Consider the following 22,094-nt stretch of genomic DNA (forward strand, 5'->3'; position numbering starts at 1 on the left):
CCAATGAAGGGGGACATGTACGAGTCCAGCACAGCATATACAAGGACAGCCGTAAGTCTCGTGAGCGTGCAAAATTCCGCCCATGGAATGAGGGGTGGTCATGCACAAGGCCAGCACCGTATCCAATGGGGGTGCAAGCATTCCACCCATGGAAGAGGGCCATGCTCATGGCCAGCAACGTATCCGGTAGGAGTGCAGTATTCCGCCCAGAAAGGGGGGGGTCATGCACATGGCCAGCATCGCATCCAGTGAGAGTGCAAGCACCCCGCCATGGATGGGGGTCATGCACATGGCCAGCAACGTACCGGCGAGAGAACAACCATAGTCAGTGAGAGTGTATGTATGCCGCCTATGAAAGGAGGTCATGCATATGGCCGGCAGCGAATCCAGAGAAAGTGCAGCATTCCGCCTATGGAAGGGGGCCATGCACATGGCCGGCAGCGAATCCAGCGAGAGTGCAGCGTTCCGCCTATGGAAGGGGGTCGTGCACATGGCCAGCACCGTATCCGGTGAGAGTGCAGTATTCCGCCTATAGAAGGGGGTCATGCACAAGGCCAGCCCGCAGCCAGAGAGAGTGCAGTATTCTGCCTAGGAAGGGGGGTCATGCACATGGCCAGCACCATAACTGGAGAGGGTGACGAATTCTGCCTATAGAAAGGGCGACATGCACTTGGCCAGCGCCGTATCCCGGGAGAGGGCAAGGGTCCGCCTAGAAGGGGAACATGCACCTGGCCAGCGCCACGGCCGGGGAGCGCGACATGCCGCCTATAAAGGGGGGCATGCATATGGCCAGCACTACTGAGATCAGGATGCAGCGTCCTGCGTAGCCAACAAGAATTCCGTTATTTCTCTTTCTTTTTTTTTAAACACAGCCTCTCTGAGGCAGGAAGGGGGCCAGCCATACAGGCCCATGAGGAAGCCCAGATCTTAGAGGGTCTCCTCCAGATGGGAGCCGGCCGGTACCCAAAAGGTTAACAGGGATCCGGCCTGGTTTGGACGGCGCAGCGATCCCCTGGGGGCGGGGGAACCTCCAGGTGGGAAGAATTCGCGCCTGGAGAAGTCTCCGCCCCCGCCAACCGAGGCCGGCCTAAATTTCTGCGGCGCCCGGCCGACCGGGAGGTAACGCCCGGGACCAGGAGGGAGCCGGAGTGGCGCATGTACATACCGGCCGCGGGTGCCCACCCCACGGGCCGGAAGAGTCAGGGGGCCCGGGAAGGAGCGCCGGAATTGTGGCCCAGCAGGCCGCGAAGCCTGGTCCAAAATTTGCGGCGCCTGGCCGACCGTAATGCACCTACGGTCGGCCAGGGCCTGTTGGAGCATCGCGCTCAAGTCCATGCCGGCCGCGGGTACCCACCCCGCAGGCCGTAAGCGAGGGCCCTGCGCCTCGGCCGTCAGGAGCGGGCCCCTGGCCCTGAGCAGCGCACCGGTAAGGGGATGCGGGGACCCTGAGACCGGGTGCCCGTGAGGATAGAGGAGGGATGTCGCCGCACGGGTGAGGAACCCGTCTAGGGACGTCAGGGCAGTCAGGTGCCAGCCGCAAGGTGAGTCAGGGGTCACCACCTTTCCCTCTCCCTTGGGCAGGGCTTTCCCTTTTCCCTCCCTGTGCGTGACGCCGGTCATTACATTACATTAATGTAATGACCGGCGTCACGCACAGGGAGGGAAAAGGGAAAGCCCTGCCCAAGGGAGAGGGAAAGGTGGTGACCCCTGACTCACCTTGCGGCTGGCACCTGACTGCCCTGACGTCCCTAGACGGGTTCCTCACCCGTGCGGCGATCACGTGCCTAAACCCTGGCTTCCCCTAAAATGAGCCCTAGATAGTGAACGGGCCGGTGGGATTGCTAGTCCGCACCACTGACACTAAGAGGGAAACACCAGGGAGTCTCTGGTCTCTGTTGTCCCTGATTGTCTGGAAGAAAAAGAAAAAAGTAAAAATCAAAATTTAAACAAGGCGAAAACAGCCCTGCAGAGCAGGGAGTGTCTTGCCTCCTTGGACACTAAGCAAAAACTATCAGTCTCTCTCTCCAGGCTGAGGGTACAGCTGCTGGAGGAGGGGCTTAACAGTTTTCACTTAGTGTCACGCCTCCTAGGGAGCTGAGCTATACCCAAGGTCTTCTGTGTCCCCCAAGGAAAATGGGCGAGAAAAATAATTGAACTCACCTTAATCCACTTGTTCGCGCAGCCGGCATCTCTTCTGCCTTCTTCTTTGAGGAATAGGATCTTTGATGACGTCACTACGCTCATCACATGGTCCGTCACATGATCTTTTACCATGGTGATGGATCATGTGATGGACCATGTGATGAGCGTAGTGACGTCATCAAAGGTCCTATTCCTCAAAGAAGAAGACAGAAGAGATGGCGGCTGCACGAACAAGTGGATTAAGGTGAGTTAGGCTACTTTCACACTAGCGTTCGGAGCGGATCCGTCTGATGTTTCATCAGACGGATCCGCTCCTATAATGCAGACGTTCGCATCCGTTCAGAACGGATCCGTCTGCATTATAACTTAGAAAATTTTCTAAGTCTGAAAGTAGCCTGAGCGGATCCGTTCAGACTTTACATTGAAAGTCAATGGGGGACGGATCCGCTTGAAGATTGAGCCATATGGTGTCATCTTCAAGCGGATCCGTCCCCATTGACTTACATTGTAAGTCTGGACGGATCCGCTCGCCTCCGCACGGCCAGGCGGACACCCGAACGCTGCAAGCAGCGTTCAGGTGTCCGCTCACTGAGCGGAGCGGAGGCTGAGCGCTGGCAGGCGGATGCATTCTCAGTGGATCCGCCTCCATTGAGAATGCATCAGGGCTGGACGGCTGCGTTCAGGACCGCTCGTGAGCCCCTTCAAACGGAGCTCACGAGCGGACACCTGAACGCAGGTGTGAAAGTAGCCTTAAATTATTTATTTTTTTAACCCCTCTAGCCCTATTGTACTATGCATTCTGTATTCAGAATGCTATTATTTTCCCTTATAACCATGTTATAAGGGAAAATAATAAAGATCGGGTCCCCATCTCCTAGCAACCATGCGTGAAAATCGCACCGCATCCGCACTTGCTTGCGGATCCTTGTGATTTTCACACAGCCCCATTCACTTCTATGGGGCCTGCGTTGCGTGAAAAACGCACAAAATAGAGCATGCTGCGATTTTCACGTAACGCAAAAGTGATGCGTGAAAATCACCGCTCATGTGCACAGCCCCATAGAAATGAATGGGTCTGGATTCAGTGCCAATGCAATGCGTTCACCTCACGCATTGCACCCACGCGGAAATCTCGCCTGTGTGAAAGGGGCCTTAGTATCCGACCAAGGACAACATCTGCATGGAGTTTGTGGGCCAGATTTATCATTACACTTACATCTTACTACACTTTTACATATGTCCAAAGTCACTTTTGGCTACGTCAGATTTATTAATGGTCCTTTAATACTGTGATAAATGTGGTTTGACGGTAGCAGTTTATCCTTCAGTAAGCGGCTTTACAAAAGTCGCACGTCTTTACGAAAAAGTCGCATGTTCTAATAAAAAGTCGCATGAGATAAGCATGGTCCTCACTGGAGTGAAATTGTGCCATTTTTTGCAACTTTTTTAAATTGTCGCAATAGTGAATCTGTCTAGAGATTCATTTACATAAAAAACACGTCCACTTTCAGAAAACTGGCAAGCATAGCGCAGAGCCATTAAAAGTCGCACATTTCTGCGCAGTTTTAGTGATCGTGCAAAAATTTGCAACTTTTTCACTCTATTATTTTTACTTGAGCTAATGATAAATCTGCCCTGTATCTTCTCGCTGTGTTTTCTCTCTGAGGCCTGTGATTGGCTGCAGCGGTCATGGGACCCAGGCACTTCCTGGTCCTGTGGAGAATGGAGCAGCAGCAGGACCATGGTGAGCCTCAATTTTTTCATGTGCAGGGGAACAGGTCTGCATCAAAGGGGTTTTCGGCTTCAAGGTCGGACAACCACTTTAAGGGTCCTTTACTATTATCAGTTGACATTAGTAACATAATTATCAACTGTCCTGAATTTGGAGGGGCTGTCCCTGCAAATTTGGTCTGTCTCGCACTGAAAATGGGTGGTGCTTGCATAAACCCCACCAATAAGTGTGTGTTCCTTGGCGGGATTGGGATGTCCCCAGGGGAGGGGCTGAGATGCCCCGACTTTACCAACTGAACTGTTGGCATGTACTCATGCTGTCTTGGCGTTAAAGAGCTTGAAAGGGGGGTGAATAGGAGACGTCATACACAGCATTACAGGGCAACCGGGACATTTAGTATTAATTTGGACTAAATCTAATGATCGATTCGATTGAATTGAAGCCAAAATGAATTTTGGGAAATTTTCTCATCTCAAATCTTGATCATTCAGGTGATAACATACCTCCCGACTTTTTGGATGGTCAAAGATGGACACTTTCAGTTCATTGTGTGAAAGATTCATTTTTCCTGCATATCTATACACTTCAATTACACAATAGCTCAAAAGTTTCTGAATATAGAAATTTCTAAAATCCAAATTGCATCAAATAATGAAATAATAATTAGTACAGGCAGGCTCTAACATACAGGTGGGAGCCAGAAACACACATTCTGGATCTATACCTCAGATCAAAAAGAGGGACAGAGGGACTTGGGTCAAAAGTAGGGTTGGCACTTTTCGCAGCAAAAAATACCGGCCACAAAGCGGTGTTAAGTCACTATGTCATAATGTGGCTCCCAGTATTAAAAGTGCCCCCATTTCCCCCTCCCCCAGTAAAAGTAATGCCTCCATTAGTGCCCCCCAGAATTAATAATGCCCCCATTAGTGTCCCCCAATAATATTAAGGCCCCCATTAGTGCCTCTCAATATTAACACCCCCAAAAATAATACCCCCATTAGTGCCCCCCAGAATTAATAATGCCCCCCATTAGCGCCCCTAGAAATTATTAATGCCCCCATTGGAGCCCCCCAATAATAGTAATGCCCCCATTAGTGCCCCAAGAATTACTAATGCCTCCTTCTCTTCTCTGTGCAATAAAAAATCTCACCTGGGAAGTTTTTAGTATCATTTGTATAGCATCAGCTTCAACTAGCCACATGAGTTCATATGGATGAACTTGGGGGGACAATTTATCAAAACTGGTGTAAAGTAAAACTAGCTTAGTTGCCCATAGCAACCAATCAGCTTCCACCTTTCATTCCTCAGAGCTCCTATGCACCAGTTTGATAAATCTCACCCCCCAGAACACTCTCTCACGTCACGTCGTCACCCTTGTAGTAGTTCTTGGCATCCCCCTCCTCCCAGTCCATAGCTAATACCTATGCCTTTTGTCCCTCTGCGCTTTCCGTCGCTCTCCTTTTCCATTATTTATAATGTGCTTTACAACCTCAAGGTCTCCCCTGCCCCGCCCCTCTGTAAAACACGCCCCTATTCTGTTTTCCATGGCCCGCCCCTCGGGTCAGCTGACTCCGAACAGGCTGTCAGTGCGGCTGACAACAAGAAGCGTCGCCGGGATTCCTGTGAGGTGAGGTGGGTGCCGTGTGGCTGGAGAGTTCGGGGAGTCACAGGCCTGCGCCCCGCGTTGTTTATGAGCGGCCATGTGCCTCTGGAGCCCGGTTGTCACACAGGTGACCCGGCTCTGTAACCCGCAGGCCAGGCTGCTGCACGTCCCGGGAATGTACTTACCTCACTGCCGCTGTTTCGTTTTCTCTATCAGTGGTGACGGTGCCGGGAATTGACAGCTGCCTGCAGTGTACACTGTGCGGTTCTTCCCCCCACATTCACACTAGTTCTGATGACATCGTGTTACTAAATGCGTTATTAGAGCCTGTGCAGTTATGTATGGTGAGATTCCTATTCCGATGGGGATACTGGGAAATAGAGCGACCCCAGTATTCCCAGCTGGGTGACATCCGGTACATCCACCATGACCGCCCTACAGGTGTGTTCCCCCAACTCCCTGGGCATCCCAAACTTCTGCCTTCTGATAAGCGGCTCCTGTGCCGCTGATCCCTCGCCAAAACCGCAGAGGCATTTTCTCCTCCGCTGTCATCTTAAATGGGTTATCTAAACTATAAAACATGCCCCCAATGCCCGGGCCCCTCATATAGATTGAACGTACCCCTCTCCCCGACACCCGCGTCGCTCAGGTTCCCTGTACAGCCACCACAAATCCCAGTTGCGCGGATCAAAACATGAGGGGCCCGGGCATTGGGGGGCATGTTTTATAGTTTGGATAACCCCTTTAAAACCATGTTCAAAATAGTGGCTTTCGACAACAGAATTTGGCATGGATTTTGTCCGCCTCCCATTGTTTTCATTTGGAGGTGGCGCTGACGTTCATGGCACAGCACCAACACAGGATATGATGTGGCTGTAAGGCAAAGGCTACATGGCGACACCTGTCGCGGCCAGGATCGCTGAGCAGCGGTGATCCCATAGAAATGAATGGGATCGCTGCGGAAGTCGCAAGAAATCCTACACGGCTGGACTTCTTGCTACTGCCGTGGCGATCTCATTCACTTCTATGGGATCACCGCTGCCCAGCGATCCTGGCCGCAACAGGGATTATGATCCTGAATACAGTTTAATATGATATTTAGCTGAACCTCTGTAGGATTGGAGTTCATGAGGAGACATGAAGTACAGAGAGGACAGACTGTGGTAATGGAGACTGCATACAAGTGCTGCTGCTCATTAGCCACATCTGCTCATGAACTCAATTCCAACAGAGATTCAGCTAAAGATCTTAATATCTGTATTCAGAATCATAATCCCTGACAGTCAGGTCAGAGTGGAGGATGAGGCAGCTCTTTAGCTCAGTGTTGTGAAGTAACTTGTCCTGCTGTGTGATTAGGACAGGTTTTGTGTGTACTAATAGGATGGTGGCCATTTTGTTTCTCCTAATCATTGCTCCCTAGTAGTGATGAGCGAACTTCTGTTTTAAGTTCGGCGTCTAAAGTTCGGCTTCCGGTTAGCGGAGAATCCCGATATGGATTCCGAATTCCGTTGTGGTCCGTAGTAGCGGAATCAATAATGGCCGATTATTGATTCCTCTACCACGGACCTCAACGGAATTCGGAATCCATATCGGGGTTCTCCGCTAACCGGAGGCCGAATTTTAGACGCCGAACTTAAAACAGAAGTTCGCTCAACACTACTCCCTAGACAAAACAAGCCATTATAACTAATGTAAGGTATTGGAATATATTTATCATGAAGTAATATTTAAGTATTTTCATTTTCTTAAAGGGTAAATGTCATATATTCGTTCACACTTCGTTTGGTGGTAAAAGGTGAATTGCGTTATGGATTCCATTACCACGGACCATAACGCAGTTCTATGATGTAATGCATAACGGAACGCCTTTAGAGACATTCCTTATTAATTTTCGTTACAATAGAAGTCTATGGTCTGCAAAACGGATCCGTCCCGTTTCCGTTATGCAGGGGAGTCCTCTAAAGGCATTCCGTTATGCATTCCGTCATAGAATTGCGTTATGGTCCTTATGCTGCGATTTCTCGATATATAGGGCTATTACTCAGTTTGGTTCAGTAGTTAGATAAAAAAACTGACTCTTATAATATGCAAATTACCTCTCTAGCAGCAGGTAGGGCGGCTACTTGCTGGTAGCAGCCGCATCCTCCATTCATAATGACGCCCCCTCCTCATGTTGATTGACCGGGCCAGCGGACGCGCTCGTTCTCTGCTGGCCCTGTCTGCATTTTAAATCTCGTGCCAGTCTTCAGTTGGCGCAGACGCACTGAGTGGAGGACGCTCGCTCGGCCGCTCCATCCTCAGTGTGCCTGCGCCGGGTGTACATGTGACGTCATCGGCGCAGGCGCACTGAGGATGGAACGGCCGAGCGAGCGTCCTCCCCTCAGTGCGCCTGCGCCGACTCAAGACAGGTACGGAACGGAACTCAACAACGGTCGTGTGCATGAGGCCTATGTCCGTATTTCTGTTCCGCAAAAAACGGAAAAAAAATAGAACATGTCCTATTATTGTCCGCATTACGGACAAGGATAGTACTGTTCTATTAGGGGACAGCTGTTCCGTTCCGCAGAATACAGAATGCACACGGACATCATCCGTATTTTTTGCGGACCGCAAAATACATACGGTCGTGTGCATGAGCCCTTAGGCTAGGGCTACACAACGACATGCGTCGCGCAACAGTAAGTCGCATGACACATAGGGCACAACTACACTGCAACATGTGTCGCGCGACATTGATGTTGCACCAATATCGCACGACAATTTTTCTAATGATAGTCTATGATGTCGCACTGCGACTGCGACACTACAGTCGCAGAAAAATCCATCTTGGATGGATTTTTTGCTACTGTCGTGTCGCAGCCACAGCATGTCGCATATCGCAGTGCGACACCATAGACTATCACAATAAAAATTTGCCTAGCCTTAGTGCTTGTTCACATCTGCCGGTTTCAGAGGCTATGTTTGGGGCCTCTGTCGCAGATTCTGTTAGAAAAGACTGGACAAAAAAGTGCTGAATGCAAGTCTAGTAAAAAAAAAAAAAAACAGGATTCCGAATGGACTCCATTGGAGTCTGTTCGGGTCAGTCATGTGCCGTACTCGGCTTTACATGACTATGAGTTTTGTGGTGTCAGTGCATACATCTCACATGCCCATAGACACCCATTCACCTGACTGAAGCCAAAGACTGCCCTTTTGGCCTCCATCAGGCTGGTATATGTACAGGTGAAACTCGAAAACTTAGAATATCGTGCAAAAGCCCGGCTGCAGCCATCTCCGTCTGGTGCCCAGCGCCGCCTTCCCAGTTGAAATCGCCGCCTTCCTCACCTCAGCCCCGCCTCCGCAATCGTCCGGTCCCTCAGGTTATGCCTAGTGCGCACGCGCGGGATCTGGCAGAGGGACCGGACGATTGCGGAGGCGGGGCTGAGGTGAGGAAGGCGGCGATTTCAACTGGGAAGGGCACCAGACGGAGATGGCTGCAGCTGGGCACCCTGTATGAAGCGACGTCCCCTTGGGCACCTTAGGTAGGTGAATGACAGGTTATAAAAACCTGTTTTATGTGCTAATAGAGCCACAGGCACATTTAATAAGTACAGTTTCGGATTCATGCTATTTGGACGGACCTGGCCATATGTTTAGGTTATAGGCCTAAAATGTCATGACAGAATCCCTTTAACCACCTCAGCCCCCCCTTAGCTTAAACACCCTTAATGACCAGACCACTTTTTACACTTCTGCACTACACTACTTTCACCGTTTATTGCTCGGTCATGCAACTTACCACCCAAATGAATTTTACCTCCTTTTCTTCTCACTAATAGAGCTTTCATTTGGTGGTATTTCATTGCTGCTGACATTTTTACTTTTTTTGTTATTAATCGAAATTTACCGAAATTTTTTAAAAATATGAAATTTTTCACTTTCTGTTGTAAATTTTTTTTTTAAAAACGACATCTATACATAAATTTTTCTTTAAATTTATTGTTCTACATGTCTTTGATAAAAAAAAAAATGGTTTGGGTAAAAGTTATAGCGTTTACAAACTATGGTACAAAAATGGGAATTTCCACTTTTTGAAGCAGCTCTGACTTTCTGAGCACCTGTCATGTTTCCTGAGGTTCTACAATGTCCAGACAGTACAAACACCCCACAAATGACCCGATTTCGGAAAGTAGACACCCTAAGGTATTCGCTGATGGGCATAGTGAGTTCATAGAACTTTTTATTTTTTGTCAGAAGTTAGCGGAAAATGATGATTTTCCTTACAAAGTCTCATATTCCACTAATTTGTGACAAAAAATAAAAACTTCCATGAACTCACTATGCCCATCACAAAATACCTTGGGGTGTCTTCTTTCCAAAATGGGGTCACTTGTGGGGTAGTTATACTGCCCTGGCATTTTAGGGGCCCTAATGTGTGAGAAGTAGTTTGAAATCAAAATGTGTAAAAAATGCCCTGTGAAATCCTAAAGGTGCTCTTTGGAATGTGTCACACATGTGGTATCGCCGTACTCAGGAGAAGTTGGGCAATGTGTTTTGGGGTGTCTTTTTACATATACCCATGCTGGGTGAGAAAAATATCTCGGCAAAAGACAACTTTTCCCATTTTTTTATGCAAAGTTGGCATTTGACTGAGATATTTATCTCACCCAGCATGGGTATATGTAAAATGACACCCCAAAACACATTGCCCAACTTCTCCTGAGTACGGCGATACCACATGTGTGACACTTTTTTGCAGCCTAGATGCGCAAAGGGGCCCAAATTCCTTTTAGAAGGGCATTTTTAGACATTTGGATCCCAGACTTCTTCTCACGCTTTAGGGCCCCTAAAATGCCAGGGCAGTATAAATACCCCACATGTGACCCCATTTTGGAAAGAAGACACCCCAAGGTATTCAATGAGGGGCATGGCGAGTTCATAGAAGAGTTTTTTTTTTTGGCACAAGTTAGCGGAAATTTATATATTTTTTTTTCTCACAAAGTCTCCCTTTCCGCTAACATGGGACAAAAAGTTCAATCTTTCATGGACTCAATATGCCCCTCAGCGAATACCTTGGGGTGTCTTCTTTCCGAAATGGGGTCACATGTGGGGTATTTATACTGCCCTGGCATTTTAGGGGCCCTAAAGTGTGAGAAGAAGTCTGGAATATAAATGTCAAAAAATTTTTTATGCATTTGGATTCCGTGAGGGGTATGGTGAGTTCATGTGAGATTTTATTTTTTGTCACAAGTTAGTGGAATATGAGACTTTGTAAGAAAAAACAAAAAACAAACAAAAAAAAAAATCTATTTCGTCTAACTTGTGCCAGAAAAATGTCTGAATGGAGCCTTACAGGGGGGTGATCAATGACAGGGGGGTGATCAGGGAGTCTATATGGGGTGATCACCACCCTGTCATTGATCACCCCCCTGTAAGGTTCCATTCAGACGTCCATATGTGTTTTGCGGATCCACGGATCCATGGATTGGATCCGCAAAACACATACGGACAACTGAATGGAGCCTTACAGGGGGGTGATCAATGACAGGGGGGTGATCAGGGAGTCTATATGGGGTGATCACCCCCCTTTCATTGATCACCCCCCTGTAAGGTTCCATTCAGACGTCCTTATGTGTTTTGCGGATCCGATCCATGGATCCGTGGATCCGTAAAACACATACGGACATCTGAATGGAGCCAATGACAGGGGGGTGATCAGGGAGTCTATATGGGGTGATCAGGGGTTAATAAGTGACAGGGGGGGGGGTGTAGTGTAGTGTGGTGCTTGGTGCTACTTATTACAGAGCTGCCTGTGTCCTCTGGTGGTCGATCCAAGCAAAAGGGACCACCAGAGGACCAGGTAGCAGGTATATTAGACGCTGTTATCAAAACAGCGGCTAATATACCTGTTAGGGGTTAAAAAAATCGCATTTACAGCCTGCCAGCGAACGATCGCCGCTGGCAGGCTGCAGATCCACTCGCTTACCTTCGGTTCATGTGAACGCGCGCCTTCACAGGAAATCTCGCATCTCGCGAGATGACGCGTATATGCATGACTCTGCCTGAGACGGCCGCCTCCGGAACGCGATCCTGCGTTAGGCGGTCCGGAGGCGGTTAAAAGGAATTGCATTAATGCTGCTTAAAATTAGAATTTTGTGAAAAGGTCCAATATTCTAGGCTCAAAGTGTCACACTCTAGTCAGCGAATTAATCCATACCCCCTGAGCAAAGGGTACCTCAAAATTGTGACTTTGGGGTTTTATAAGCTGTAAGCCATAATCATCCAAATTATACCAAATAAAGGCTTGCAATATCTCGCTTTGCATGTAATGAGTCTATCTCATATGTTAGTTTCACCTTTTAAGGGTACTTTCACACTATTTCGCCATGCCGCCGGACTGCCGCTCCGTCCCCATTGACTATAATGGGGACGGGGGCAGAGCTCCGACGCAGCACGACGAGAGACCGCCGGACTAAAAAGTCGGACATGCAGTACTTTTAGTCCTGCAGCCTTTCGCCGTGCACTGCCGTGCTGCGCCGGAGCTCCGCCCCCGTCCCCATTATAGTCAATGGGGATGGAGCGGCAGTCCGGCGGCATGGCGAAATAGCGGCAGGACGGATCCGACGGCGTGAACAGCCTGTCGGATCCGTCCTGCCGCTAGTGTGAAAGTACCCTTAGTTGCATTACAGAAATAAATGAACTTTTGCACAATATTCAAATTTTTGAGTTTCCCCTGTAGGTATACCTTTTTTGCTTTATGGAAGTATCCCTCAGAGGTACATCCAGTGTGAAAAGAGGCCTAAAATATCCTTACAGTTTTTTCCACTGATGTAAAGGATTTCAGTAAAACGTCATGCAAACAAAGCTGTATTTAATTTTCAATCTGCAAAAATTGGATGTTTGAAAAACTGATAGTTTCCATGTGCATTGTTTTTCGGCTCCTATCAGTAAAAAGGGATATTCTTAGCAAAAATGGACAAGAATAGGACCTGCGGCTAGGCTCTTGGATTGGGCACACGGATGTGTGACTAGCCCCATTGAGTTGTATGGGTGAGTGGGTCCCATTTAAGTCAGTGGGTCCAAATCCGCAAATGGCGTTCACATGAATGGTGCCCGTACATTGCAGACCGATACCTGCGGCCCACAGCACGGGGTGCACATGCTGTACTAGATGAGCCCTAAGGGTGCGCTTCACACATGGCAGATTTGTTTGCAGAAATTTTCTGAAACAAAATCTGCCGCCTGTGAAGGTAGCCTAAATGTGTTGGCCACATTTCTTTAGGCCACATTCACATGTATTTGATGCCGATATTTGGGTGATTCTGCACCATAAATATACAAAATGAAGCACAGTGCATGGGAATGGGGGTGTTAGGAAACCCTATCAGAAGCGGAAACAGAAGATTGTAGATTTGTAAGCATCCAAGCTGAGGGAGATTGGCCATAGACTCTACAGCAGGGATCAGCAATCTTCAGTACTCCAGCTGTTATGAAACTACAACTCTCAGCATGCTCCTTTCACTTTTGTGGGAGTTCAGAGAACAGCCAAACAAGTGATGAGAGGTGTAGTTTCACAACACGTGGAGTGCCGGAGGTTGCTGACCCCTGCTGTAAAGGGAATATTCTCAGTGAGCTGATGCTGCCAGCCAGTCAAGTAATGATCTGACATTCCCAGAGTTAAAGCTGGCGGTGTCAAGTAGTAATGTACCTGGCCGGCGGCCACAGGTGCTCTCCTGACTCCTGAATTCAGCTGCATTGCCATCCTTAGGCAACTGGAATAGGAGGGCAGAACATGGCAGCTGGCGCAGGCCACCACAGAAGGGCAGCTGTGTTATTTCCTGCCGCTGGGGCAGTATAGTGTGCTGCACTGTGGTATTTCCTTCTGCTGGGGCAGTATAGTGTTGCTGCACTGTGGTATTTCCTTCTGCTGGGGCAGTATATTGTGCTGCACTGTGTTATTTCCTGCTGCTGGGGCAGTATAGTGTGCTGCACTGTGGTATTTCCTTCTGCTGGGGCAGTATATTGTGCTGCACTGTGGTATTTCCTTCTGCTGGAGCAGTATACTGTGCTGCACTGTCGTATTTCCTTCTGCTGGGGCAGTATACTGTGCTGCACTGTGGTATTTCCTTCTGCTGGGGCAGTATAGTGTGCTGCACTGTGGTATTTCCTTCCTCTGGGGCAGTATATTGTGCTGCACTGTGGTATTTCCTTCTGCTGGGGCAGTATAGTGTACTGCACTGTGGTATTAGGTTCTGCTGGGGCAGTATAGTGTGCTGCACTGTGGTATTTCCTTCTGCTGGGGCAGTATGTTGTGCTGCACTGAGGTATTTCCTTCTGCTGGGGTAGTATAGTGTGCTGCACTGTGGTATTTCCTTCTGCTGGGGCAGTATAGTGTGCTGCACTGTGGTATTTCCTTCTGCTGGGGCAGTATAGTGTGCTGCACTGTGGTATTAGGTTCTGCTGGGGCAGTATAGTGTGCTGCACTGTGGTATTTCCTTCTGCTGGGGCAGTATAGTGTGCTGCACTGTGGTATTTCCTTCTGCTGGGGCAGTATAGTGTGCTGCACTGTGGTATTTCCTTCTGCTGGGGCAGTATAGTGTGCTGCACTGTGGTATTTCCTTCTGCTGGGGCAGTATAGTGTGCTGCACTGTGGTATTTCCTTCTGCTGGGGCAGTATAGTGTGCTGCACTGTGGTATTTCCTTCTGCTGGGGCAGTATAGTGTGCTGCACTGTGGTATTAGGTTCTGCTGGGGCAGTATAGTGTGCTGCACTGTGGTATTAGGTTCTGCTGGGGCAGTATATTGTGCTGCACTGTGGTATTTCCTTCAGCTGGGGCAGTATAGTGTGCTGCACTGTGGTATTTCCTTCTGCTGGGGCAGTATATTGTGCTGCACTGTGGTATTTTCTTCTGCTGGGGCAGTATAGTGTGCTGCACTGTGGTATTAGGTTCTGCTGGGGCAGTATAGTGTGCTGCACTGTGGCATTTCCTTCTGCTGGGGCAGTATAGTGTGCTGCACTGTGGTATTTTCTTCTGCTGGGGTAGTATAGTGTGCTGCACTGTGCTATTTCCTTCTGCTGGGGCAGTATAGTGTGCTGCACTGTGGTATTTCCTTCTGCTGGGGTAGTATATTGTGCTGCACTGAGGTATTTCCTTCTGCTGGGGCAGTATAGTGTGCTGCACTGTGGTATTTCCTTCTGCTGGGGCAGTATAGTGTGCTGCACTGTGGTATTTCCTTCTGCTGGGGCAGTATAGTGTGCTGCACTGTGGTATTTCCTTCTGCTGGGGCAGTATAGTGTGCTGCACTGTGGTATTTCCTTCTGCTGGGGCAGTATAGTGTGCTGCACTGTGGTATTTCCTTCTGCTGGGGCAGTATAGTGTGCTGCACTGTGGTATTTCCTTCAGCTGGGGCAGTATATTGTGCTGCACTGTGGTATTTCCTTCTGCTGGGGCAGTATATTGTGCTGCACTGTGGTATTTTCTTCTGCTGGGGCAGTATAGTGTGCTGCACTGTGGTATTAGGTTCTGCTGGGGCAGTATAGTGTGCTGCACTGTGGCATTTCCTTCTGCTGGGGCAGTATATTGTGCTGCACTGTGGTATTTTCTTCTGCTGGGGCAGTATAGTGTGCTGCACTGTGGTATTAGGTTCTGCTGGGGCAGTATAGTGTGCTGCACTGTGGCATTTCCTTCTGCTGGGGCAGTATAGTGTGCTGCACTGTGGCATTTTCTTCTGCTGGGGTAGTATAGTGTGCTGCACTGTGGTATTTCCTTCTGCTGGGGCAGTATAGTGTGCTGCACTGTGGTATTTCCTTCTGCTGGGGCAGTATAGTGTGCTGCACTGTGGTATTTCCTTCTGCTGGGGCAGTATAGTGTGCTGCACTGTGGTATTTCCTTCAGCTGGGGCAGTATATTGTGCTGCACTGTGGTATTTCCTTCTGCTGGGGCAGTATATTGTGCTGCACTGTGGTATTTTCTTCTGCTGGGGCAGTATAGTGTGCTGCACTGTGGTATTAGGTTCTGCTGGGGCAGTATAGTGTGCTGCACTGTGGTATTTCCTTCTGCTGGGGCAGTATAGTGTGCTGCACTGTGGTATTTCCTTCTGCTGGGGCAGTATAGTGTGCTGCACTGTGGTATTTTCTTCTGCTGGGGCAGTATAGTGTGCTGCACTGTGGTATTTTCTTCTGCTGGGGCAGTATAGTGTGCTGCACTGTGGTATTTTCTTCTGCTGGGGCTGTATATTGTGCTGCACTGTGGTATTTCCTTCTGCTGGGGCAGTATACTGTGCTGCACTGTGGTATTAGGTTCTGCTGGGGCAGTATAGTGTGCTGCACTGTGGTATTTCCTTCTGCTGGGGCAGTATATTGTGCTGCACTGTGGTATTTCCTTCTGCTGGGGCAGTATAGTGTGCTGCACTGTGGTATTTTCTTCTGCTGGGGCAGTATAGTGTGCTGCACTGTGGTATTAGGTTCTGCTGGGGCAGTATAGTGTGCTGCACTGTGGTATTTCCTTCTGCTGGGGCAGTATAGTGTGCTGCACTGTGGTATTTCCTTCTGCTGGGGCAGTATAGTGTGCTGCACTGTGGTATTTTCTTCTGCTGGGGCAGTATATTGTGCTGCACTGTGGTATTTCCTTCTGCTGGGGCAGTATAGTGTGCTGCACTGTGGTATTAGGTTCTGCTGGGGCAGTATAGTGTGCTGCACTGTGGTATTTCCTTCTGCTGGGGCAGTATATTGTGCTGCACTGTGGTATTTCCTTCTGCTGGGGCAGTATAGTGTGCTGCACTGTGGTATTTCCCTCTGCTGGGGCAGTATAGTGTGCTGCACTGTGGTATTTCCTTCTGCTGGGGTAGTATATTGTGCTGCACTGTGGTATTTCCTTCTGCTGGGGCAGTATAGTGTGCTGCACTGTGGTATTTTCTTCTGCTGGGGTAGTATATTGTGCTGCACTGTGGTATTTCCCTCTGCTGGGGCAGTATAGTGTGCTGCACTGTGGTATTTCCTTCTGCTGGGGTAGTATATTGTGCTGCACTGTGGTATTTCCTTCTGCTGGGGCAGTATAGTGTGCTGCACTGTGGTATTTTCTTCTGCTGGGGTAGTATATTGTGCTGCACTGTGGTATTTCCTTCTGCTGGGGCAGTATAGTGTGCTGCACTGTGGTATTTTCTTCTGCTGGGGCAGTATAGTGTGCTGCACTGTGGTATTTCCTTCTGCTGGGGTAGTATATTGTGCTGCACTGTGGTATTTCCTTCTGCTGGGGTAGTATATTGTGCTGCACTGTGGTATTTCCTTCTGCTGGGGCAGTATAGTGTGCTGCACTGTGGTATTTTCTTCTGCTGGGGTAGTATATTGTGCTGCACTGTGGTATTTCCTTCTGCTGGGGCAGTATAGTGTGCTGCACTGTGGTATTTTCTTCTGCTGGGGCAGTATAGTGTGCTGCACTGTGGTATTTCCTTCTGCTGGGGTAGTATATTGTGCTGCACTGTGGTATTTCCTTCTGCTGGGGTAGTATATTGTGCTGCACTGTGGTATTTCCTTCTGCTGGGGCAGTATAGTGTGCTGCACTGTGGTATTTTCTTCTGCTGGGGCAGTATAGTGTGCTGCACTGTGGTATTTCCTTCTGCTGGGGCAGTATAGTGTGCTGCACTGTGGTATTTCCTTCTGCTGGGGCAGTATAGTGTGCTGCACTGTGGTATTTCCTTCTGCTGGGGTAGTATATTGTGCTGCACTGTGGTATTTCCTTCTGCTGGGGCAGTATAGTGTGCTGCACTGTGGTATTTTCTTCTGCTGGGGTAGTATATTGTGCTGCACTGTGGTATTTCCTTCTGCTGGGGCAGTATAGTGTGCTGCACTGTGGTATTTTCTTCTGCTGGGGCAGTATAGTGTGCTGCACTGTGGTATTTCCTTCTGCTGGGGTAGTATATTGTGCTGCACTGTGGTATTTCCTTCTGCTGGGGTAGTATATTGTGCTGCACTGTGGTATTTCCTTCTGCTGGGGCAGTATAGTGTGCTGCACTGTGGTATTTTCTTCTGCTGGGGCAGTATAGTGTGCTGCACTGTGGTATTTCCTTCTGCTGGGGCAGTATAGTGTGCTGCACTGTGGTATTTCCTTCTGCTGGGGCAGTATAGTGTGCTGCACTGTGGTATTTTCTTCTGCTGGGGCAGTATAGTGTGCTGCACTGTGATAAAGGAAAGGATTTTAGCAGCTCTCACCTCTGGTCACCTGCCTGAAGCACGGAAAAGGAAAGTGGCTTGAACCTAGCCACACTTGATAAGTCCAAGAACAAAGAGAAAGGTTGATTCCAGCTTCAGCATATAAAAAGTTTTCTTTATTCGGCTTGTAATAAAATCCAACAAAGATGTCACATGGAGAGACACAAGATTGTGACGCGTTTCGGGCTGTGGTATTGAGCCCTTCTTCAAGACAATACAAAGGTGTACTAAAAACACAAACTTTATATACCACACAAATGGGTAACTCCTCCTTCTTAGTTAATTGGAGACTGTGTCCCAGACCCAGGTGCTCCTGGATTAGTGGATCCTCCCTGGAGCATGTGGGTGGGGACGCAGTGCTTCACAGTATTAACCGCTCAGAGACCACATATAAACATATAAACATATTGATGCACTACATATATTGCAGAGTTAAATCATGTTTCTTGTTCAGACCTTTTGGTATGCAAGTATCTAGAATGAACATCCAATATGTTTCCCTACTTAGAAGCTTCTGTTTGCGATCGCCCCCCCTGATAGGTGTGGAAACCACTTCCACTCCCTGTACAGAAAACGCAGAAACATCACCTTTGTGAACAGTGGCAAAATGTCTGGTAGCCGCTGAGACATTACGGGACATAAAATGGGGGACATCACTCAGGTGTTTTCTTATACGCACCTTAAGTTCATTAGTGGTGCAGCCCACGTATTGAAGGTTACATATTTTGCATGTTATAACATAAACTACATGATCTGTTTTACAATTTATATATTGCTTAAGCACGTGTTGTTTATTATTGGCCACAGATGTGACCTCTTTTGAAATAAGCATATGTCGACAGCATATACATTTATTGCTGCCGCATTTGTAATTACCGTTTGTTTTGGGCCAGCTAGTCGTTTTGGGGAAATTTTCCCTATATAGACTGGGGCTGATTTTTTGCCCTACTGTGGGGGCTGCACTGTGGTATTAGGTTCTGCTGGGGCAGTATAGTGTGCTGCACTGTGATATTTCCTTCTGCTGGGGCAGTATAGTGTGCTGCACTGTGGTATTTCCTTCTGCTGGGGCAGTATAGTGTGCTGCACTGTGGTATTTCCTTCTGCTGGGGCAGTATAGTGTGCTGCACTGTGGTATTTCCTTCTGCTGGGGCAGTATAGTGTGCTGCACTGTGGTATTTCCTTCTGCTGGGGCAGTATAGTGTGCTGCACTGTGGTATTTTCTTCTGCTGGGGCAGTATATTGTGCTGCACTGTGGTATTTCCTTCTGCTGGGGCAGTATAGTGTGCTGCACTGTGGTATTAGGTTCTGCTGGGGCAGTATAGTGTGCTGCACTGTGGTATTTCCTTCTGCTGGGGTAGTATAGTGTGCTGCACTGTGGTATTTCCTTCTGCTGGGGCAGTATAGTGTGCTGCACTGTGGTATTTCCCTCTGCTGGGGCAGTATAGTGTGCTGCACTGTGGTATTTCCTTCTGCTGGGGTAGTATATTGTGCTGCACTGTGGTATTTCCTTCTGCTGGGGTGGTGTTTTGTGCCTCAATATGGTATTCCTGGCCCAACTACTTGTGTTGACCCTGCCTTCTGTCAGTTTGGACCCGCCTACAACAAGGGGCCAATTTTTATTTTTTTTCCAGAGCCACTTTAACCCCTTAGTGACCACCCATACGTGTTTTTACGGCGGTCACTAAGGGGCCTTAGGCTGGGCTGCCGCGTTTTTACGGCGGCCCAGTTTAAGCGCTGCACGGCTCCCCGTGCAGCGGGGAGCGCGGACCTGGCTCTCACATGAGAGCCGGGTCCCTGCTCTAACAGCCCGGAACGGCAGGAGTGCCGATCCGGGCTGTTTAACCCTTTACATGCCGGGCGCAATGGCGCCCGCTGCATGTAAAGTGGTGACAGAGGGAGCGGACTCCCTCTGTCTCCCATCAGCACCCCGAAAATGCGATCGCGGGGTGCTGATGTGCTGGGAAGCTTACCTTGCTTCCGATCAGGGCCCCGAGCCTTTCTTCCGTTACTTCCAGCAGGCTGTGCCTCTCTGGCGCAGCCTGCTGGTCAATGTTCGAATAGCATTGCTATTGAAATGCAATGCATTATAGAGATAATGCATTACATTTTAAAAGCAATAAAAATACTGTATATTATAGTCCCCTTGTGGGACTATTAAGTAGTAAAAAAAATAGAAAAAAAATACACATTTATTAAATAAAAAAAATTCCATAAAATAAAAAAATATGTTTTTTTTTCCATTGAAAATACGCTTTTCAATGAAAAAAATTGCAAAAAGAAAATATCCCCCATATGTTTGGTATTGCCGCGTCCGTAACGACCGGGACTACATAAATATTACATAAATTATCCCCTATGGTGAACGCCATAAAAAATAAAAAAAGACTGAATTTCAAATTTATTCTTAGTTTCCACCGAAAAAAAACGTAATAACAAGCGATCAAAAAGCGCCATTTACTCCAAAATCATACCAATGAAAAATACAAGTCGTCTTTCAAAAATCAAGCCCTCACACAATTCTATATAAAAAATAAAAATAAAGTTATGGGTCTTGTGAAGTGGCAATGCAAAATTTTTTTTTTGGTTAATAAAAGGTGTTTTATTGAAAAAAAAAGTAGTAAAACGTAAACAAAATTATAAGTATTTAGTATCACTGTAATCGTACTGACCCAGAGAATAAAGATATTATGTTATTTGTACCGAAAAATGAACGCCAAAAAATGTATAATGTAAAAACGCAGTGGCAGTATTGCTATTTTTCCCTATCTCCCTCCCAGAAAGAGTTAATAAAAGTTAATCAGAAAGTTATGTGTACCCCAAAATGGCGCCATTAAAAACTACAACTTGTCCCGTAAAAAACAAGCCCTCATAAAGCTATATAGATGAAAAAATAAAAAAGTTATAGCTCTTGGAACGAGACCATAAAAAAAGGAAGAAAAACGCTTGGTCATAAAGGCCCAAACAGGCTTGGTCACTAAGGGGTTAAGCTCCCAGCCCGTCCCTGCATCCAACGCTTTTCAAGTCTGGCTTGGAAATCCTCCATTGCAAATGCAATGTAACATAGGCCTTTACCACAGGGGCAACTGCTGCGTGTGAACATGTCCTCGTGCAACAGATGGTTGGAGACACAATGGGGTTCCATCTGTTGTCCCTCGTTCTGTGTGCTGAAGTTCTCTGCCCAGACCTACAGCTAAGGGCTCCTGCATACAAACGTATATTGGGTCAGTGTCCCATCCACGTTTTTCTATGGGGCAGACAGCGCACGGATGTCATCCCCGTTCTGCTTTATTATAAAACATGGCCTCTTCTTGTCTGTTTTGTGGACAAGAGTAGGCATTCCTACAGAAGGGCCCGCAGAAAGTGCCGGATGCACGCCGCCGATATCCGTAGTTTGTGAATCCACGGCCTACAAAATGCATATGGTCGTGGGCATGTGTTTGCTGCACATTACAGGGCGGTTGTATAATGCTGTGCTGCCCGATCTCCCCTGTGTTACATGTTGTCTGCTCAGTACCATACATAATTGATTTGCTGACTGAAGCGAGCAGTGCGGTTTGGATTGACCGCTTTCCCTGCAGTACGTCTGTGTTAATTTGCTCTGGCGGTATTTTGTACTGTCGGTTTAGATGGTATGTCAGGGATGTATTTAGTGCAGCAGCTCTTATCGAACTGGTATTACACATTCATGTACAGCAATGAAAACATGCCGCCCCTCCCCCTACCCAGCTCACCACATGAAGGGGGTATATTTTGGTCTATTATATTAGTATTATTTTTATTTTATTTTATTTATTTATTTATTTATTTTCTTCTGATTCTGATACCAGAGATGATGCGTGAAAAACGATCATGTGCACAGATCCATTGAAATTAATGGGTCAGGGTTCAGTCTGGAAATTCGCTCTTGTTAAAGAGGCCTTAAAGGGTTTCTATCACTTCGTATGACATAATTAGCTCTCAGACACTAGCGATCCGCTAGTGTCTGCTCTGGCCAACCATCCTAATATAACAGCTTTTGGGGCAGCTGTTTTGCTAAAAAAATAACTTTTATAAATATGCTTTTACGTTTTTTCACAGTGAATTTTGGCATGGATTCTGTGCCTAAAATCTGCGTGAAAATGCATGCAATCCATTTCCAATTGATTTCAATGAGAAAAGCATGTGGTAGTTTTAGATGGGGGTCATTGACATCAAAGATCAGCATTTTACACCAGTCTTTGATAGCCCCTGCGCTGCTGGATTAATCTGTGACAGCGCATCTTCCAGCAGTCCATGCGCGTATATTGAGATCTATGCCATCCCCTGACTGGGGCACATTTTAATTGTCATTTGCGCAAGGAAACTGGTGTAAATGATAGTGAATTTTTCCCTTACGCCCATGACAGCACCCTTGGGAGAGACCGCCTCCATTCAGGACAGGAAACAGGAACT

The 22,094-nt window shown here is 47.8% G+C and overlaps 1 protein-coding gene across 2 annotated transcripts in view; it reads left to right on the top strand.

Annotated features, from left to right (window-relative positions):
- Positions 1-5,411: 5,411 nt before the first annotated feature.
- The window catches only part of ALS2 (alsin Rho guanine nucleotide exchange factor ALS2), a 134,932-nt gene continuing 118,249 nt past the window's right edge, over positions 5,412-22,094 (top strand). The window contains exon 1 of one of the 2 annotated variants that reach the window (XM_040439653.1): positions 5,412-5,501. The gene's annotated coding sequence lies outside the window, so the exon portion shown is untranslated. Of the gene's footprint in view, positions 5,507-22,094 lie in introns of both variants that reach the window. The other variant, XM_040439654.1, reaches the window with a different exon arrangement.

This window comes from Bufo bufo, chromosome 7 (genome assembly GCF_905171765.1).
Source record: "Bufo bufo chromosome 7, aBufBuf1.1, whole genome shotgun sequence".
Lineage (NCBI taxonomy): Eukaryota > Metazoa > Chordata > Amphibia > Anura > Bufonidae > Bufo > Bufo bufo.